Source organism: Erinaceus europaeus, chromosome 5, assembly GCF_950295315.1.
Source record: "Erinaceus europaeus chromosome 5, mEriEur2.1, whole genome shotgun sequence".
Lineage (NCBI taxonomy): Eukaryota > Metazoa > Chordata > Mammalia > Eulipotyphla > Erinaceidae > Erinaceus > Erinaceus europaeus.
The window spans coordinates 20541007-20564244 of NC_080166.1; positions in this window are offsets into that span (position 1 = coordinate 20541007).

Below are 23238 nucleotides of genomic sequence, written 5' to 3' on the forward strand. Positions count from 1 at the left end.
TATATAATGGGAAATATAAGTGGACACAAATGAAGGGAATGTTCATCAATCTCTGTCCAACTAGAAGGAACTTTTTTCACCTCTCTGCACTGCTATGAAAAATGAATAACAAAAACTATTACTGAGAATGGCTTTCAATGTTAAATGTGGTGTTATATATAACAAATGGTTCCAGTAATATGAATTTAAAGGCATTTGAAATCAGCAAAGCATTATTGATTTTTGAGAGTTCACCTCTAAATGTGTATAATATAGCTGATGTGCATTGTTGAGTCATCTTAAAGAGATTAAATGTCTCCAAGTTCAGCAAAATCTTACTGTAGTATTATTTAATGAAGTTTAAAAGTTCAATTTTAAAAGTCTAAAGTATATAATGCAGTGCTTCTCACAGTCAAGTGATATATTGACCCCTTATCAGAATTCAAAACTTAAAAAAGTATTCCAAGATGAATAAATATATAGCAATAAATTAAATGTAATGTAGACCAGTATCCCTGACAAACAGATTAGCAGAACATTTTATGATTTATGCTTCATAAATATCTTCAAAGACTCAAATCCAAGACTAAAGAAGTAAATAAACCCATATGATTACATCACTATTAAAAGCTTTTGATTAACAATGGATACCACCATCCAGACAAAAAGAAGACACCCTATAATATAAGAGAATATTTTTATACAACATACTCCAGATAAAGTACTAATAGCCAAAACATATAAAGAACTCAGTAAACTTAGACTCTCAAAAAGAATCCCACTATAAAATGGGACAAAGACTTGGATGTCAATAGGTATTTCAGAGAGGAAGAAATCCAGAGGGTCAACAGACATATTAGAAAGTGCTCAATGTCATCGAGCCTCAGAGAAATGCAAATATATAAACAACAATGTCACTATCATACTTCACACCTGTGAGAATGTCACATATTCAAAAGGATAATAGCAACAAGTGTTAGAGAATTGTGGGGGAAAGCACTTCTGCACTGCACGTGGGATTGTAGAGATTTCTCAACACTAGAAATGGACCTACCCTTTTCCGGTTGGGCTTCTGATAGCATGGTATTACTTGGACAGGGAACACAAATCTTAAGTTCTAGAGGTAAAGAAAGGCAGTTACAAATCCTGTGACCACTGACATTTTCTACTGGAAAAAATGGGAAACAATTTGAGAGAAAAGTAAGATTTTTCTTTTACCTAGATATGCATTTCTAAAAATGACTGAGCATGTTTTTCAGACAGAAAAGATAATAATAAGGGATTCTGTAGTATCAAGAAAAAAACAATATTACTAAACATAAAAGAATGTACATAACATAGACTATCTGCATCACTTCTCTATATATGATTTAATTAAAATGAAACTGCAATGTCACTTAATGTTCAAGGTCATTATACGTAAAAGATAAAAAATATACTGAAACGATAAAAACATCTCAGTGGAAATCAAGTTTCTACATTTCATCTAAAGTGGTAGATATTAATAGGCACAGACTTTTATGAGTCGGACGGTAGTGCAGAGAGTTAATAGGCACAGACTTTTATAAGTCAGATATGTTCTTAAGAAGTTGGCTGTTACCATCCCACATATTACAATGTGCAAGGACCTGGGTTCAAGTCCTGAGGAAAGGTTCACAAGTCATGTAGCAGTGCTGTAGGTGTCTCTGTCTTTCCCCCTTTATATTTCCCTTTTTCTTAATTTCTGGCTATCTCTATCAAATAAATAAAGATAATTAAATACATTTAAAAATGCTATGGATTGGTACTGGAGAGATAGCTTATCCAAGAATGTGTCTTCTTTGCATTGTGCAAACCAGCTTTAAGCTTAGTTTTCACACAGTTGGGTGAAGTTTTGGTGCTGTGATATTTTCTTTTCTCCCTTTCTTCCTCTATCTCTGTCTCTCTATTTTGTTAATTTTTTAGATAGAGAAAGCAGAAAAAGAGAGATGGGGAGAGGGAAAGGAAAAAAGGAAAGGGAGAGATGAGAGAGAGAGAGAGAGAGAGAGAGAGAGATCAAAGTTCCATTCAACCTGCTGGGACCTGGGCTCAAACCTCCTGTGTAGTATACTTAGCAAAGGAATACTACCTAAGTGAAAAAATTCACTAGCCCTAGAAATAAACTTACCATATGACCCAAGAATATCTCTCCCAGGAATGTACCCAGTCAATGAACACAGAAACACTTTTCAAAGAGCTTTATGCACACATATGCTCTTAGAAGCAATGTTTGCAATAGCCCAAGTTTGGAAAGAACTCAAGTATTCAGTAAAAAATAATAGTTGAGAAAGTTGTGTTGTATTACACAATGCAATGTTCCTTAGCTTTAAGAAATGATGCAGAGCACCTGGTTGAGTGCACACCTCACAGTGCATGAGGACCCAGGTTCAAGTTCTCAATTCCCATCTGTAGGAAGGAAGCTTCACAAATGGTGAAGTAGTATGTCAGGTATCTCTCTTTCTCTTATCCTCTTTGTCACCCCCTTCTCTCTCAATTTCTCTGTCTCTCTACAGTGAATAACTAAAAAAAATAAAATACAATAGAAACAATGGAATCTTATCTTTTGTTGTGTCTTGGATAGAACTTGAAAACATCAAACAGATTTATCAGAAGGATGGATGCAGAATAATCTCACAGGCAGAAGAAACTTAATTTTTTTTCATTTTTTATTTATTTATTGGATAGAGAAAGCCAGAAATTGAGAGGGATGGAGTGATAGAAAGGGAGAGAGACATCTGCGACACTGCTTCACCACTCGCAAAACTTTCTCCCTGCACATGGGGCTCCAACTTGGACCCTTGCACATTGTAACATATTCCCTCAACCAGCTGTGTTGCCACCACCAGGATCCCCCAGGAGGAAGTTAAGAGATGAAGAAAAGACAAAATTAAATGTAGACAAACCGTGTTGTTGAGGGGGAAGCTCTATGCATTTGAGCGATTTGGAAACCAATGAAAAATGGTGGAGGAAGACATCATCTAGTGACAGGATTGGTAAACAGGTGCCTATCACAGGGATATAAGAAAATGTATTCATATATCAAGTGTCCAGTAAATCATTATTTGTCCTAGTAAAGTGATTCAAAATAAACATCACCCTCCAATATTTGATGTATATTTGCAGTGATACATTTAGTCTGAAAGAAAATACCAACTTCTGAAATAAGCCAAATTTATTAATATCAAACAGAACTATAGGGACAATATAATTTCAATTAGCAATTAAAAAGTGAATGAATGGTATTTGCCCAAACTTAACCTGTTCATAATGCAACTTACTTTAAGCCAAGAAGACTTCCTAAATGAAGTGTTCTGAATCTTATTTTCATTTTACAAATTGTTCTTACTAATGTGTGCAAGATTTATTAATGAAGCAATCGATATAGGTTGAACAGAAGAGCACTTTGTTATATAAATGGAGTAGTCAAGATGCAGTTTCATTGCATTTCTAAGTGGGAAAAAAAATCAATGCTATTTACCTCTTTCTGGGTACATGTGAAGTCATGCTTCACCTTGACTTTTTAATTTATTTATATGTGTGTCATTACCAGTTCCCTCATTGCTTTTTTTTTTAATTTATTTTTTTATTTAAGAAAGGATAAATTAACAAAACCATAGGGTAGGAGGGGTACAACTCCACACAATTCCCACCACCCAATCTCCATATCCCATCCCCTCCCCTGACAACGTTCCCATTCTCTATCCCTCTGGGACCATGGACCCAGGGTCATTGTGGGCTGCAGAAGGTGGAAGGTCTGGCTTCTGTAATTGCTTCCCCGCTGAACATGGGCGTTGACTGGTCGGTACATACTCCCAGTCTGCCTCTCTCTTTCCCTAGTAGGGTGGGTTTCTGGGGAAGCGGATCTCCAGGGCACATTGGTGGGGTCTTCAGTCTAGGGAAGCCTGGCCAGCATCCTGATGGCATCTGGATGCTGGTGGCTGAAAAGAGAGTTAACACACAAAGCCAAACAAAATGTTGAAGAATCATGGACCCAAAGGTTGGAATAGTGGAGATGAAGTGTGTGTGTGGGGGTACTCACTGCAAACTCTAGTGTACTTCTGCTTTCAGGTATATATTTTGCACTTGTTTATGGATACGTGTGAATATATGCTATCTCTCACAGAACCTGGTCTATATCTAGGTTTTGAGACTTTGTTAGAAAGTGATCCACCTGGGATGGAATTAGAGAATACTGTGAAAGGAAAGGTCTCACCCGAATGAAGCTGAAGGGTTGTCATTCCACACCTGAAGTCTCTGGACACAGTCTGAGCTGAAGCATGTTGAGGTGGCAATCGTTGCATTGGTTGCGATCGGCTGATGCAATATTATTTGATATGGATTGGGAGAGGCATGCGGGAAAGTGGGCCCTATCCTAAGGTTCCAGGACTGGGGGAAATATAGGCTCTATAGTGGAGATGTGAGGTTTCTGCTGTCTTAGGGTTCAAAAAGACAATCGATAGTTACTGTTATCACATTATTTGGTAATTGGGTTAACTTTGAAAAGTCCTTTTGTTAGGGTTTGTTGTATAGTACCCAGTATCTTGTAAATAGCTTTGCCACTGGTTGCTTCTGATCTACTTGGTCTAGGCTTTTGAGAGAGTCTGCATATCAAATACACAGCCTATGTATTAAAAAACTCAGCCTGTGTTTTTAAAACTTCGAGACATACAATTAATTTCCCCCCTCTCATATTAATTAACTAGTGATTTATATGACTACACTTTACTAGGAGTGTACATAAACACCATTCTCACCACCAAAAGACTGTGTCCCATCCCACCCACCGGCCCAAGAAGCCGCATGTCTATACAGGGTTTTTACTTTGGTGCCCTGCTTTTTTTTTTTTTTTTATTATGAAGGATAATCTAAACAACTGGGAGTATTTATAATCTGACTAGAAACAAATCTGGTTTGAAAGTGTGCCCTGTATAGACTGTGTGAGCTATTCTCAGTTACCCTTTGATATGACCCAGTCTTCACTTCAAACAGCCTGTGATGTGTTAAATGAGTTTAAATTTGCTTCGCATTATTTACAAGCTATTAAAATATGTCACAAATGTAAAACTTTGAATTCAATGTCTAGATGAAAATGATGTAATGTACTGACTTTTGTTACATCTCAGTATCTGCTCAGATTATTCGCTTGGCATAAAAATTAGAATACCTATTTTAAACATATCCAGAGAGAGTTTGCCTACTTTTGGAATATAGTTTTCAATGACTCTTGGGGAAATTTTCTTTGAAGTATTTAGGCACCTAAGCATAAAATGTGTCAATCAGAAAAATTGTCATGGATATTTAGTGATACAGACATGAAAAAAAAAAAGGAAGAAAGGGAGTTAAACACACGTGACACAAAGCGCAAGGACCTGTGTAAGGATCCTGGTTGGAGCCCTTGACTCCCCACCTGCAGGGGAGTCGCTTCACAGGTGGTGAAGCAGGTCTGCAGGTATCTGTCTTTCTCTTCACCTCTCTGTCTTCCCTTCCTCTCTCCATTTCTCTGTGTCCTATCCAACAACAATGATGTTAACAACAATAATAATAATAACTACAACAATAAAACACCAAGGGCAACAAAAGGGAAAATAAATAATAAAAAAAGAAAGAAAGAGAGAAAGAAGGAAAGAAACCTAAACTGGGCCATGTGCAGCATCACAGCTATGTGCTGACTCTGTAACTTATATAAACACAGAAAAAGAGGGAGCAGCACCACAACATTGGATTTCTTGTGCAGTGTGACTCTCATGTGATCCTAGGACTCAGTGGGCAAGCCTGTATGTTATAGTAGGTGCCTACCTGGAAATTTCTCTCTCTGACCTTAGATATTATTTATGAACAAAGATCGACAATGGTATTTTGTAGATACAGGTTGCAAAGGGCTTGCAAATTCAGTTCCTTGTGTTATTTATATTTGGGTCTTTGTCTATTCTCTTACCAGGACAACTCAAGTTATTACTTTACCAGTGAAAGTATACTTTTGAAGTAAGTGTGGTTCTGGACTTCAAATGCCTGGTCACTGGTATTCTTATTTTATCAAGATATAAAGGAGTACAGACTGAATGTTCAATTATAGATCAGTAAGAGAGAAAGTAAGAAAGAGAGAAACACATTTGAATGTTTCACATTAAATAAAACCAAAATATAGTTAGAGAATTATGATTCCGGGCCAGGCAGTGGCACACATGGTTAAGTGCACACTTTACAGTACACAGGGACTATAATTAATTTAAAAAGAGTGAGAATTATTATTCTACTATCTCAGCCCCTCAGCCATGATGAGCTTACTGAGTCAAGCTGTAGTCATTTTTAAGTCTAAGGTCATCAGATAAAGAGAGGACTACAAAAGCTGGATAAGTGCAAGAGACTGGCCCACTTAATGATGGCCCTGTTGGTCAATATCACACCAGCTCACCACCTGGGGCCCTAGTTAGGGAATCTTTGAATTTCTACAGAAACATAATGGGTTTAGACCTCTAATGGATCTCTCTCTACATCATCACTGGTCACTTCCATCAGGGATGATATTTTATGGACCCTCCCAGGACCCGGCCTTCACCATAAGACAGTGATGATAGGGACAGCCCCAGTGTCTGAAGGGAGGCTGGGGTATCCTGCCCTGCCACTCAAGGAATACTGGTCCTGAAATGAGGGCAGCCTGAAATGTTCCCAGCTGTAACCATGAGCTGAGAGCTCAGACTAATAAGGACTCAGATGTTACACAGAATCTGGTGCTAAAAAATATATATATGCCTTGGGTTAGGTAGATGGAGGTTAATGGTTAATTTTATCCGCAGCAGCTAATCCAGCTTTCCAATTTTATCCGCAGCCCTAATCCAGCTTTCCAACTTTCTAGCCCCTTTCTCTACTCTGACACAATGTTCTTTTTTTTTTTTTTTTTTTGCCTCCAGGGTTATTGCTGGGGATTGGTGTCTGCACCATGAATTCACTGCTTCTGGAGACTATTTTTTTTCCTTCAGTTGCCCTTGTTGTTTTATCATTGTTGTGGTTATTATTATTACTGTTGTTATTGATGTAGTTGTTGATAGATAGGACAGAGAGAAATGTAGATAGGAGGGGAAGACAGAGGAAGACAGATGCCTGCAGACCTGCTTGCCCTGATCCTTGCACTTTGCACCATGTGCGCTTAACCTACTATGCTATCGCCCGATCTTCTCAGACAATGTTCTTATCCAACTTCAGGCTAGCTATCAAACTCCAGTAAAACTATCATAGTTGTGTGTCCTCAGGAACATGCCTGAAAAGGACTTCCTAGCAATCTTCTACCTTAAGATCCCTAAGCTCATCTGCTCTGTTCCTACTTTTTGGTTCCTGTTCACTAACCATTGTCTCACTTTATGCCCTGTCACCTTCCAGACTCCAGGCTGAAGATACTACTATAATTTCATCCTTGACTTCTCTGGGCAGAGGACCTCACTACTGTGTCCTGGAACCTTGCATCTCCAGAGCTCTGGCCTACTAGGGAAAGATAGAAACAGGCTGGTGATAGGATATGTATCAACCTACCAATGCCCATACTCAGTGGAGAAGTAATTACAGAAGCCAGAACTCCGACCTTCTGCACCCCCAAAACAACCTTGATCCATACTCCCAGTGGGGTAGAAGTGGTAGGAGGAAGAAGATAAGAGAGCTTTGAACTCCAGTTCCATTAGCACCTGGAGAGAGAGGAGGAAAAGGAGAGGGATGTAGGGAGGTAGTAATGTCGTGTGTAGCTTTGAGGAGAAGAGAGGATTGGATCAGGAAGAAAAAAGGGCCAGTTACATATAAATGTAGACACATAGTTTTAGAGAAGATCCCAGGTCTACAACCTTAGGGGAACTATGGTGGCTTGCAGTGGGGAGACTGAAGATTCAAAACTCCAGTGGTGGGAATGGTGTGGATTTATACCCCTGTTGACATGTAATTTTGTAAAAAATAATAATAATAACAAAAATAAAAAAATTAGTCATTTCACATTAGAATATATACATTTAACATTAAAGAGGTATTGAGGAAAGTCAGAGCACTAACTCAAGCATACGTGGTACCAAGGGTTAAACAGGGAATTTCTAGAATGGCAGCCCAATGTTCAGCTACCTGATCTGTCTCCCCAGTCATCCATTCTACTGCTTAACAACCCAAATATCTATGGACCATATGATGTACTGGACCACTCTATCCTTCAGAATGAAGTGAATAAACACCATAGTGTTTTGAAGGAAACTAACTAGCATTAAGTCACCCCTTGTAGTAAACGGGATACTGCTCATTCAGGATTCCTGCACTGATCCTATTAAAATTTCAGAGCTGGGGAGTCCGGTGGTAGCACTGTTGTTTTCGATGGGTTATGTTGTTTTCGCCAGGCTGGCTTCACGGGCGGGTAACAGACGACCAGGGACTCATAGTTGAGCTGTAGGCAGTATCTCTTTATTCATGCAGGACGCAGCACAATCTAAGACGAGCTAAGCTAAACTCAAGGTACTGTAAAACTCACAATGCTGTCTTTATATATACTTGCCAAGTAGGGTGGAAACAGGATGTGACATAGAGAGGGTGGAGAGAAAAGTGACTGGTGAAAATCAGAGTGTGACAAGGAGGGGGCAGAGCAGGCGAGAATCCTATCACTGAGCCACCAATGCCCTGGAGTGCTTTATGTAAATGTAAAAGTGATTTATGTAAATAGACCAAAGCTTTGAATGGGATTAAATCTATCCCTATATAGGCATATGGTTAAGCAGAAGCCAGGGGGAGCTGGCATACTATCCAACAGTAGCACAGCAGGTTAAGTACATGCTACATGAAACGCAAGCGTAAGGATTCCAGTTGGAGCCCCCGAATCCTCACCTGCAGGGGAGTCGCTTCACAGGCTGTGAAGCAAGTCAGCAGGTGTCTCTCTTTCTCTCCCCCTCTGTCTTCCCTTCCTCTCCCCATTTCTCTCTGTCCTATCCAGCAATGATGACATCAATAGCAACAGCAATAATAACTATAACAAAAATAAAAAACAAGGGAAAGAATAGGAAAAATAAATATAAAAAAAGAAAAAAAGAAAAACTTCAGAGCTAGGTTTCAGCCTGTAGTCATTTCTATATAATTCTTCTTTCATTTTTTACGGCAAAGGACTCACACCTGTATTTTGATTCTATTTTGCCCTAATTTATGGATACATGTGAACATATGCCCTATCTCATGGGACCTGGTATATATCTAGGTTTGGGGACTTTGTTAGGAAGTGAACCACATGAAATAGAAGTAGAGAAGCCTATGAAAGGAAAGGTCTCACCCGAGTAATAAGGCTGAATGATTGACATTCCACGCCTGACATCTCTGGACACAGTCTGAAGTGAAGCTTGCTGAGGTGGTACTCTTTGCATTGATTAGGTTGGGATCAGCGGATGCAATATTATTTGGCACGAATTGAGAGAAGCATGCAGGAAAGTGCGCCCCACCCTAAGGTTCCAGGACTGGGGAAATATAGGCTCTATAGAGGAAGTGGGATGTTCCTGCTGTCTTGGGGTTTAAGAAGGCAATAGATACCTACACTCCTCACCTCTAGACACCTCTGCCTTCTATGATCAAGTGTTTGCTTTTAATTGGGGATAGAGTGTATGGTGGGGTTGGGATGGAGGCTGGTGGGTGAACCAAGAACATCAAACAGGAATAATACTTTGCAAGTTATAAAGTTTCCAGTCCAATTTATATTTTCTACATTGAGAGGAGAGAAGGCAGGACACAGAAGCACTGCTCCATGATCCAAGGAATAACTTAGTTGTTCTTTGGTGTTGTTCAAGGTGGGTTTTGTTTGTTTGTTTTGTTTTTTTTTTTTGTTTTGTTTTTGCCCCCCGGGTTATCACTGGGGCTCGTTGCCTGCACTATGAATTCACTGCTTCTGGTGGACATTTTTCATTTTTATTGGTTAGGACAGAGAGCAATTGTGAGAGGAAGGAAACAAGGAGAGAGGGAAAGAGAGAGGATATGAGAGAGAGAGACCTGTTTCACTGCTTGTGAGGTAACTTTCACTCCACCCCACCTCCCATTTGCAAGTAGAAGCCAGGGCCTCTAACTGGGATCCTTACATGGGTCTTTGTGCTTGGTACTATATGTGCTTAACCCAGTTTGCCACCACCTGACATCCCGTTCGTGGTGCTGTTATTAGTTCCTGGGACTGTATTGAGGAGCAGAAGCTTTGCAAGGTATTTATTCGTTTATCTCTTGAACCATTTTCTGCCCCCTCTTGGCATTTGTATATGGATGGAAAAGGTATTGAGATACTCTATAGAAAATTATTAAAATGAAAATACAATACTCTGAGCTTTAACTTTAAATCCTTTGATGCATCTGAAATAGTGTCAGTCATAATGTTGCAATGCTACTATCTTGATGAGAACTACCAGCATATCTCAATTTACTCAAGCAGTTTCATTATCTCCTTTGACTCAAAATAAGGCACCAAATCCCATTATGTTTGACTAGATATTCTAGTAAACGTAATTATAGTGAGACTAGTTAAATTGGGTACAAAACAATTCAGGAGCAAATTATAGTACTAAAGGCTTCTTCCCTCTACTATAAATATATAATCATTATTCTGCTTTCCTTTCAAGTTGATTGACTTTCCTGGGGTTAGAGAGAGAAATCTGCATATTTGTCTTTTATGTTAATCTTTGGAGGTAAACTCTACAAAGACTATTAGGAAATGAAAAAAAAATTCCCTGATTAATTGTTTCTGATGTTGAACAATTAGCAGAAACCAATCATTTGCATTTTAATAACATTGTAACCATCTGTTAAATGAATGCATTAATCTTGATTAGCTTCGTTCCAGACACTTCAGTGGAGGTTTACTGATGTATACACTGATAAGGCGATTTTTTTTTTTTAAGTCATGAACAGTTTTAATTTCCACAGTGAAAAGTAACTGAAGAGAATAACGCAAGCTTAACTAATGTGCTGATACAGCATAGGAAAGAAAATACTAACACGGTACAAGAAATTTTTACTATGGGTCAATTAATTCAAACTGGAAAAGTGGATGCATTTGTCGATTACATTTTGTATTACAGAAAAAAGTAATGTAGGGGCCAGGTGGTGGTGCACCTGGTTGAGTGCACATGTTAAAATGTGCAAGGATCTGAGTTCAAGCCCTGGGTCCCCATCTGTGGGGGTGGGGGGTGGGGGGTGGGAAGCTTTGTAAGTGGTGAAGCAATGCTACAGGTGTCCCTGTTTCTCTCCCTTCTCAATTTCCAGCTGTCTCAGTATAATCAGTAAATAAAAATATAGATAAAGATAAAGAACTAAAAAAGAAAGAAAATAAAAGTAACAGTAAGTCAGTAAGGCAGCATTTGATAACTTGCCAATCTGAAGATATGATTGCTCTATTTTTTTCATTTTATAAAAAAATAATAAGTAATAAATATGTGTAGCCAAAATTTTGCCTGCTAGACATGTAGAAAGAAAAATAAAATTATTGAATTGCTATTCAACTATCTCTCTAAAATGAATAACAAAGGAGTTATTCTATAAAATCCCATCATAGGACTGTTATTTTGCATAAATAGTCTCTGTGTGGATTTGTTATTTTTACAAGTCTTCATCTTCCTGCAACTGTAGCAACATGAGTTACCTATAAACTCTAAATCAGGGTTAGTTGCTAGAGATGTGCATGCTTATAATTATGTGTGAATTTTCTTATTTTTTTTCTGCCAGGGTTCTTGGTGGAACTAAGTGTTTACAGGAAGTACCCATCATTCATGACTAACATTTTTCCTTTTTTTTTTTTTTAAATATTATGACAGAGACAGAGAGAAGTAGGACTAGAGGGAGTTCAGCCAGTGCAGCAGGTTAAGCATACATAGCGCGAAGCACAAGGACCAGTGCAAAGATCCAGGCTCCCCACCTACAGGGGAGTCCCTTCACAAGGGGTGAAGCAGGTCTGCAGGTGTCTATCTTTCTCTCCCCCTCTCGGTCTCCCCTCCATTCTCCATTTCTTTCTTTCCTATCAAATATCAAATATCATTATCAATAACAACAACAATAATAACCACAACAATGATGAAAAAAACAACAAGGGCAACAAAGGGGAAAAAATAGTTTTCAGCAATGGATTCCTGGTGTAGGCACCAAGCCACAGAAATAACCCTGGAGGCAAAAAAAAAAAAAAAAAAAAAACAGAGAGAGAAGTAGGACAAGACAAAAATAAATAAATACTAGAACCAATAACCAATATCTACAATAATATTAAACCGGCATTTAACATTTAACCAGTACTAGATACACTCTTAGAAGACCACAGTACTATTTATAAAGGTATCAATGTAAGATTTCAGGAAACAGGAAGTATTTTCAAAAATGGTGTGCGAGGAATATGGCTATTCATCTTAATATTATAAAGTGGATCTTTTTCTCACATTTTTAACAGCAAATTCATTTCTAACGTAAATATGTATGGTCATTAAAGGCAAAATTATTGCAATGTTTAGAAGCAAATGCTCTGAGATTTGGAAATCACTAGAAAATTTAGATTAGAAATCATCTTAAGATATAGAGAGATAGATATATCACACAATTTTTTTATAAAGGTATTTTGCTTAAAATGAATCAACAAGTCACAGAACTGGAAAATATTAAAACAAAATATTTTATAGAGTCTACTATTTTGGCATATTATGGACTTTGCAACTCACTAATGAAAGGAAACAGACTCGTTAAAACTTGCAACTTCACAGACGTCTTATCAGAATAGTCACACTGATAGCCAGAAATGCTCACACAGTTAGCACTAATAGTCATCAGGGGCATGGAATATGAAATCACAATTTGATATCAACACACATGCTCACCAGTACTAAATATCACTGGTGATTTAAGATGCTTGGAACACTTAGACATTGTTGATGGGGATGTTAAGCTGATGGCATATGACAGAAATGCCTCAAAGCATCTCTGAAAGCTAAACAGGTAGCTTTCTTATAATGACATTTTTTTTTTAGAATTATCAAAGAGAAATGAAAATGTATTCACAGAGTGACTAGCACAAGCATAATCATTACAAGTCTTATTTATAATAGTCAAAGCTGGAAAGAGTCTAAAGTTTCATCAGAAAGAAAAATAGTCACATATATTGCAGTAGCCTAGCCATATATATCATGTTTCTTGGCAAAGACACACAGAATGAACTACCAGTACATGCAAAATGTTTACTGTGTAGAATTCTTTGACCAAAGTAGAAGATGCTTGATTACAGTTATATGAAATTCTATCATTGACACAAATAATCTATGATGAAAATATAATAAGTTGTATATTGAAAATAGGAGTATAGATTAATTGGAAATAACATTAAAGAATTCTGAGCAGGTAGGGATGCTTTATGTATTGATAAAAATGAGTTTCATTGGTATATGTGTTTGTAAAACCTAGAAATGTACACTTCTGCTGTTTGCAGTTCATCTATGTAAAGTTTATATAAATGTTCAGAAAGACTGTCAGCAAATATTGAGTCAGTTTGGATGACTTCAATGCTGAAATATTTAGTGATATCATAATACTGTCTCCAAATCACTGTAAAATACACTTAAAGACAGCTTGGTTCATGATTAGTCAACAACTTGTTTGGCTTTATATGCTAACTCTCTTTTCAGCCACCAGGTTCCAGATGCTAGCATGATGCTGATCAGACTTCCCTGGACAGACAGTCCCACCAAATGTGTCCTGGATCCCCAATTCCCCAGAGCTCTTCCCCATTAAGGAAAGAGATAGGCAGGCTAAGAGTATGGATCAACCTGCCTATGGCCATGTTCAGCAGGGAAGCAATTACAGAAGCCAGACTTTCCACCTTCTGCATCCCACAATGACCTTGGGTCCATACTCCCAGAGGGCTAAAGAATAGGAAAGCTATCAGGGGAGGCGATGGAATACAGAGTTCTGGTGGTGGGAATTGTGTGGAGTTGCACCCCTTCTTATCCTATGATTTTGTCAATGTTTCCTTTTTTGTAAATAAAAAAATTAAAGAGAAAAATGCGTTTAAAGAATAATGACTCACTTTGTGACTGGCTTGATATATACATAAATGGGTAGATATGGCTAAAAGAAGTAAATTATTTCAAATTACTTGAAAAACTGAAAGGTGGTAATACAAAAGTATCACAAATTTCACTTGACTTTGTTGGGCATGGCCTTCTTTGAAATACATTCCTAGGGGCCAGGTGGTAGGCACACAGAGTTGAGTGCACACATTAACATGTACTAGGACTCAAGCCTTGATCCCACCTTGCAGGGGGGAAGCTTACTTAACAGATGGTGGAGCAGTATTGCAGTATCTCTCTCCTTCTCTGCCTTCCATTTCTTTCTCTCATCAAATAAAATAAGTAAATGTTTAAAAGATACAATTCTAGAGAAATGCTATAAGCTACTTGTCTAGGAATTTCTCACTATATACATTGCTGACATACATTGTTTATTTTTGGTAGAACTATGGACTTAAACATGATGGATTTCATTACCTTTCCTTCCATGTAGAGAGACAGAAAAAAGGATGTTCACCACAGCCCTCGCTATTTATTCCTCCATCACCTGATAAGCGAACCCTCTGTTTCAATATAGTTTATTTAGAAAGCAGCAGTTCAAAACATTGTAACTTGACAACCAGTGGTCACAGTCCACAAACTAATTCAATAGCATGTGCATTATGATCAGTGATCAATCGCTCCACTTCTTAATGACTGGTAATCATATAGAATGCATCCCAATGTATCTTACTTAGCCGAAAGCTAAGCAGAAACTCAGTAAAATGTGCAAGTGTATCGCCTCCTTGTCTCCCACATGTCATTTCTAAAAATGAAAATAATGAGAGCATCGGAATCATCTAAGTAATGCTATCAGCGTTTCTACATTTGTTCTTTCAAGGGGCTGAACTACTAGAGTCTGCCTCCCCCAAACAGAGTGGCAGAAACAGGGACCTTCCTAAATATATTCTCAGTGTTCCTCTCTAAGATGGACTAATTCACAAACACGGCACGTGCCATGGCCACCTCTGTTATATGAAACGTTTTTTATTCCTTCTCATCAATGGTCCTATGCAAACATGTTCCAATTAACTTATGCCAACATCACTCTTCTTCATGTTTGTCTTAAACAACTAGCCTAATAAAATGTCCTTCCCCCAGCCCCAAGATCATGGGGACAGATAGGAGTTTTATCATCGCTGTCCTTCACTGGTCATTGTCATAATAAAATTCTTTTCTTGAAATCCCTTGCAACACTTTAGACCTTCTGTATAAGTCAGTCTATAAACCCATTATTATTTTTTTTAGCAAAATTGTCCTCAAAGATGAAAGTGTAGGAAAAAAAATCCAAAAGCTCTAAAAATTAAATTCCAAGATAGTATGATTAGATTTGTAGTAGAAATCAGTGACTGGTAATATTGGCATTAACATGCTTGAGAGACACAGTTATTGACAGAGATATATGAGAAGATTTAAAAAAAATGGATGAAGATATCCCAGAGGGAGTGTGTTGGCAAAATAATCTGCACTAAAGGAATGCTCAGAGATATTTCATGATTTTAAAACCCAAAGGAGAAAACTTTGAAGTTAATTCATATATGGTGCTTTTTTTCTCATATAATTTAAATGATAAAGCAAAAAGGTTTTTACACTTCTTGATACAATTATTTGAGATGAGTTGAAGCATTTTCCTTGACTTTTATAATGATTGAAGTTACAGACCAATAAGGAGACATTTTATTATGTCTTCATTTATTTGATTATTACAAATGACAGTGAGAGATTTGGTATTTTGACAGATATTTCAAAAATTACAGAACATATAGATCTTTTTCCCTTTGATTCCTAAGACTGTCTGGTCGTTTCCATGGAGTTGTGATCTTTATAACTGGTAAGCAAAAGGGGTTCAGACTTTATACTGCAACAAGCTCACACATTGTCCCCTGAGAAAAACAAGAGTGGGATCTTGCAAGTGTGATCAAGTTTGGTTATAGTAAAGATGCATTACTTTTCAAAAAGAAGCGAAAAAAAAATTTTTTTAAACAGAAGAACATATGATTCACACAAAATAATAGAAGTGAGAAACAATCATTAGTGCTGAGTAATGACAACTTGATTTTTTTTTTCTGTGTTGAATAAAAGCATTTAGATCCTTCTACCATTTTCAAGCCTTCTCAAAAGTTCTTCCTTAAAGAGAGATGACCAGGGTTACCATGCTGTCTACATCATGTACATGTCTCGGGAAGAGTAAATGAGTTCTTTCAGTAAGCATAATATAGAATGCCCACGCTGGCCTATGATCTCTGCGGGAATTTTGACATGCTAATTAAAAAAAAAAAGGATTAAAGTGTGAAAATGTGCATCAACTTTGTCTGTCACAATGAGGAGAAAACAGCATCTGGCAGTGGCACATAAGGTAGAGGACTTGTGTTATCATGCTAGGGACCCAGGTTCAAGTCTCCAGTTTCCCACTGCTGGAGAGGAAGCTTCACAAATGATGAAGTTGTACTGCAGGTGCCTCTCTTTCTCTCATCTTTCTATCTCCCTCTCCCCCTTAACTTCCTTCTGTCTCTATAAACAAATAAAGATAAGAATGATTTTGATAGTCAATGATGCTTAAGAACCCGAGGAAATGAGTTAAGTATAAGAAAATGGGGGTCGGAGTCGGGTGGTAGTGCAGCAGGTTAAGCAGACTTGGCGCAAAGCGCAAGGGTCGGCTCCCCCCCTGCAGGGGGGTGGCTTCGCAGGCAGTGAAGCAGGTCTGCAGGTGTCTGTCTTTCTCTTCCCCTGTCCTCCCTTCCTCTCTTGATTTCTCCCATCCTATCCAGCAACAATGACATCAGTAATAATAACCACAACAAGGATAAAAAAAAAAGGGCAACAACAAAATGGCCTCTAGGAGCAGTGGATTCGTAGTGCAGGTACTAAGTCCCAGCAATAACCCTGGTGGCAAAAAAAAGAAAGAAAGAAAGAAAGAAAGAAAGAAAGAAAGAAAGAAAGAAAGAAAGAAAGAGAGAGAGATAATGGGATATTTGATACCAAGTCTTCCTCAGTGGTATGGTGAGAATTAAACATTTTTATTCAATTTTTGGAAGTTTATTTTGAAAATTCATAAAAGAATCTATATGGATCAGGTGATAGCATAGCCAGAGAGGTACACTAGTTATATATATGGACCCAAATCCAAGGCTTTTGGCTCCCACCTTCAGGGGATACTTCACAGCTGGTGGGGCAGTGCTGCAGGTGTCTTTCATTTTCTCTGTCTCACTATTTGTTGAATCATTACTAACTTCTATGAAGTGTTTCTTTAACTTGTATTTGCCCTCAATCCATATATGGCATGTAAATGTCTTCTGCTGTTCATTATGGTGTCTCTCTGTTTTGGTGATGGTTCCTTTTGCTTTGCAGAGCATTTAAGTTTGAAATAGTCTCAGTGGTTTCTATTGCCATTTGCTTACCTTACAGTCACTCTCAAAACTCTGAAGACATTTCCAAAGCCAACTTTTCTGCTGGTGTGTCCTATGTGTGCTATAATTTCTGGTCTAACATCTAAATGTTTGATCCATTCTGAATTTCCCTTTATGCATTGTGACATGTGATGGTTCTAATTTATTCTTCTGCATGTGGCTATTTTTTCCAAAAGCATTTATGAAAGAGATCTCCTTCTCTCCATTTAAAGTTCTGAGTCTCTTTGTCATAAACTAACTATACATAAATGTGAGGCTTTATTTCTGGGGCCTATTCCATGGGTTTGACTATTTCTATTCCAATACCACACAAGTTTGATAACTACAGATCTGTAACTTGAAGATGGGTTCTTTGGGTTACAGAGAGTTAAATATCAAATACTTTATTTTTAAACTACAGGAAATCACTTGTGTATTAATTGTGGTGGTTGACTCTGTAGCATGGGGTCTCAGGCATGCAAATCCTTGATTTGGTGTGATGTGATCTCCCAGATTCTAATCAGGTCTTCATAGCCATGCAACAAAGTCTGTTCCCAGTAGCATCATAGAAGCTTCTTTGTCTTCTACAAACTATAAGAGGTGAGGTGTCGGAGTATCTCCTACTACTCTCTGAGCTCTGGTCAGTTTTTCTCCTCCCACCGCAGGCTTAAGTTTCCAATAGTTCTCATTTACATTTAAACTTTACAGCGGGAAAATTAATTGGGGACAAAGAAGCCATTCTATAAATTCTTAATAGTGGATCAATGAAAATTTTCACAAACAAAACCCAGGCAAATCCTCAGGCTGTAAATTGTGTTGTATATTTCAGCATCCGCTGTCCTATAACTTCACTCAATGCCTATCAAGAAACAGAAATAAATAATCTTAGCAAGTTTTAAGGAACAAAGAAAGCCACCTTTAGCTACACAATAAGTTAATTATGCCTGTTTCCCAAGAGTTCTCTAAGAATCTCTTCTCCTTTTGCTTTTAAGATTTTATTTATTTATTTATTTATTTATTTATTTATTTATTTATTTTATGTATCTATATTTTGTGGGCTGGATAGGGACACATCTGGTTGAGTGCACAAGTTACAAAGCACAAGGACCCAGCTTAGAGCCTCTGGTCTCCACTTGCACAGGGAAAGCTTTGTGATTGGTGAAGCAGTGCTACAGATGTCTCAGTCTCTATATCCCCTTCCCTCTTGATTTCTGGCTATCTCTATCCAATAAATAAAGATAATTAAAACAAAGATTTTATTTATTGATTGATGAGAAAAATAGGAGAGAGAGAAAGAACCAGACATCACTATGGTACATGAGCTGTCAGGGATTGAACTCAAGACCTCATGCTTGAGAGTCCAGTGCTTTATCCACTGCACCACCTCCTGAACCACCTATAAAAATCTCTTATTTTCCACATTGGGAAATTTTAATTCTGGTTCCTAGTGTATAAGCATTTTTTCTTAACAAATCGCTTGAAATGTGACTTGTAAAATCATACTGTTTTGCTCATTTCTATTTTCTCTTATTGACATGTTGGTAGTAATTTCTACGTATCATAAAGACTTCAGTGTCTTACAAGTGTTTTGTTTATCAATTTTGGAAATATGAGGATTCTTTATATTTTTCAAGTCATGGACATTTAGTGGTTTGGAATCTCAGATATACTTATCCTGCCTTCTAATCTTCCTTTATACTTGCCACACATATGTAACTGAACCCAGTGGTCATAATCCCACTTTCTTCACAGCTAGATGTATCTACAGTCCTTGCTTACTTACTTTTTGCTCTCAACCACCTGCTTTCACACCACTTTTTAAAAAACATTTATTTATTTATTCCCTTTTGTTGCCCTTGTTTTATTATTGTAGTTATTATTGATGTTGCCATGGTTGGATAGGCCAGAGAAAAATGGAAAGAGGAGGGGAAGGCAGAGAGGGGGAGAGAAAGACACCTGCAGACCTGTTTCACTGCCTGTAAGGCAAAGTCCTTGCGCTTTGTGCCACCTGCACTTAGCTTGCTGTGCTACCACCCTGCTCCCTACATCACTTCTTATTTTGTTCTTTTTCTTTTTTTTTTTTTTTTCCAATAGCTTTATCACTGTGGTTCTATACCTATATGACTCCAACTCTCCAACAGCCATTTATGAAGTTTATGCTCTGCAGGTTTTCCTGCGTGGTGATCCTGGATTTGAACTTGGTTCTTTACATATGGTAATGTGCAAGCTTTACCAGGGACTCGCTTCCTACACACATGGATTGTTTGTACAATGAGGACTGAAGTCACCAAAAAAAAAAAAAAAAGAGTTAGCTTTGCTAAAGTGCTATATTCATACGTGCCTTTTATATATTTCAGGGCTACATAACCTTTTTTTCCCTTTTTTTTCACCACAGCTCCTATATTTTCTTCTTTTCATCTACTTTAAAACTTCTTTCCTTCTTTTTTAGATATTCTCTCTCTCTCTTTCTCTCTCTTTTAATTTGTGATGAATAGTAGTGTTAGGTTTGGGAATCCAAGGAAGACACCAAGAGACAAGAGTGATGCAAAAAGCAAAGAATCTTTATTTCTAGCCGGGCTAGGGCCGAGAAACTACACAGACACAGCTGTTCTAGGTGATGGACCTCGAACCCCAGCACACAAGGAGATATATAGAGTATGGGTTACACAGCATACGTGACAAGCTTAGCCTTGTGGTTATCTTCTTTATACATCTGGGGAAAATGTTGGGAAATGTTTAATAGTCTGTATCTTTCCGGAGATGCCTTGGGAATGCTTAATGGTCTCTATCTCTCCGGAGATGCCTTTCTTAATGCTCAGCTTATCTTTGTTCCTGTTGACTCAGGGCCATGGGTTCAATTTCCAGTAACCATGCTGAATTCCAGGACCTGTTTTTCTCAAAACTGCGGCCTATCTCATTTCTGAAGTTTTTGGAGCCTGTCATGGAGTCACTGTAGTCTGCATCCTTCAGTAGGTTATAAGATTGTAAGTTGACAGTTTAAAGTTCCACACCACAGTCACCACCAAAGTTCTGTGTCCTCATGTTGAAGTATTTCCTGATCCCAGACTTCCTGAGATTTGTTGTTAGAAATCCTCCTGTGAAATAAAAAAGCCAATAGGCTGCTGGTGGATGCCCACTTCCGCATTCCAGCATCCCAGAGGCAGTGGCACTGATTGAAGCCAACCAGCTCTCAACTTTACGGTCAGCACCTCGATGGCCTCTGTAACCAATCAGCTGGTGGCGCGCCCAATTTGAAAATGATAAAAGCTGGGTACTGAGGTACAAGTGTGTGCAGGTCTGGCGGGAATCGGCCTGTAACCCCTTAACGTAAAATAAATGTAACTCTCTGCCCTCTATGCGTCCTCAGGTCTCATTCTTTCATTACTTTTGAGCTATAATATGGATTTTTATTACAACTGATATTTTACTTATATCCTATGCTTGCAAAAAATATGTCTGCTTGTTATTTGCTAACAGGTATATTCCTTTGTCTAAAAATACCTGGGGACTTGCCCAGAAAGAAACACTTCCTTTGTTACAATTCCCACTCCAGAGGTCTGGAATAAGTCTAGTTAAACTTTAGCTAGCAGGAGTCTGGTGGTAGCACAGCAGGTTAACGGCACTTGGTGCAAAGCTCAAGGACCGACCTATGGATCCCGGTTCGAGCCCCTGGCTCCCCACCTGCAGGGGAGATGTTTCACAAGCAGTGAAGCAGGTCTTCAGATGTCTGTCTTTCTCCCTCTCTGTCTTCCCCTCCTCTCTCCATTTCTCTCTGTTCTATCCAACAACAACAACATCAATAACAACAACAATAATAAATACAATAACAATTAAAAAAAAGATAAGTGCAACAAAAGGGAAAATTAAAAAAAAAGTTTAGCTAGCACACAGGCCGAAGGACAATAGCAACATGCAATTATCCATGAACTCTAACACCAGACGTCCTCCCTGAGAACTGAGGATTGTGATTAATAAGATGATTGGAGTGTAAACTCAACATGTCTTAGAGCATCAAAGTGGTGTACCTGGCATAACAACATTCAGACAACTGCGACTGTAATTAATTTAATTACATGCATTTCTGATGTCTTCTTGCTATGAAAATATGTTCTGGTCTATCATTTATTTATTTATTATTATTTATATTTATTTATTTCCTTTTGTTGCCCTTGTTGTTTTATTGTTGTAGTTATTATTATTGATGTCGTTGTTTTGACTTGTTTTGATCTTTCTATATTGATGTATAGCTACCTATTATCTGTGCCTTGACATTGGCTCCTGATGTATGTTTTACTAAGAAAGAAAGAGAGAGAGAGAGAGAGATCTTATCTGCCTTGTTCCATTTTGATGTGATGCATAAATTTACCAATAAATCTCTGTAGGACTGCCAATGAGAGTTGTTCACTTGAAACTTTGCTTTGTGTGTGTTGTGTATCCTTCCAGATCTCTTCTGATCAACATTATGATGACTAAAGTTATTCTCTCTTAACTCTGAGACACATCAGATCTTAGGGTCCTGACATCTGGCTAAGGTTCTCTGTCTCTCTGTCTCTGTCTCTCTCTTGCCTCCAGGGTTATCACTGGGGCTCAGTGCCAGCACTAGGAATCCACTCTGCCTGTCGACTGTTTTTCATTTTTGCGGTAGGACAGAGAGAACATGAGAGTGTAGGGGGAGATAGAGAGACACCTACAGACCTGCTTCCCTGCTTGAAGCTGGAACCAGGATCCTTGTGCAGGTCTTTGCATTTTGTACTATGTGCACTTAACTCGGTGCGTCATCAGCCAGCTCTGTTCTGGCTTTGCTTCTCCCCCAGTAGTCACCATATTCCCACCCTCCCACCTCTCAGACATGATCACTATAGTTGTCACGAGTCTTAGAAATCATTTGTTGCCTTCTGGTTCTTTTTATTTGTTTGTTTCTTCGTTTGTTTTTCCCAAGTCCACCTATATCAGCTCTCCAGATTCCATGTATGTCTGAAATAACCTGGTTGTTGTCTTTCAGATTTTTTTTTACATATTTTGCTAAACATAATCACCTCAAGTTCCATCAATTTTGTCCTAAAGGATACAGTATCATCTTTTTGATCGCAACATAGTAACTCCTGGAGGCTATTTTTTCCCTTTTATTGCCCTTGTTGTATAGCGTTGTTGTTGTTATTATTATTTTTTTTTCACTCTGAAAATACTTTTATTTTACAGTTCAGGAAAGTTCCTAAATTGCTATGGCCAAGATTTGGTTGTGATAGAACAAAGGATTAGAGTAGATTAGTCAGTTCACCAGTTTTCTGTTTTCTTTGAATGATGAGAGTACATAGGGAAAATATCATGGGCACAAAAGAAAAAGAAGAGGAAAAGGAGGAATAGGCACAAATGGAAATCAATTCTGGATTTTGTTCTCTGGCCTAGATTTAAACATTTTTGTCTTCTCTGTATTCTCCCTCCATTTTCCTTATATCTGTCACCATAGAAGTCAATGTCTACGGGACTGAGAAAATTGAATAACCGTCACCAACAGCTAACACTTTCAAGAGGCTAGGAATCAGAGTTCCCTGGCACTTAAAAGAAGTTCCCAGTTTGCTGCCTTAGGAACCACAATCAAGGCATATTCAGAGATCACAGAAATGACTAGACTCTGAATCCCCCTGTACACATCCAGTTCTTTCCATGGACAGTTAATACTTTAGTGCACACTTAATCAAGGGCACAAGCAATGGGATCCTCCTATTTTATAGACCAGGCACAAATCTCACTGTGATGATGTCTGCACATCCAGGGAAAGAGTCAGCGCTCGATCTGTT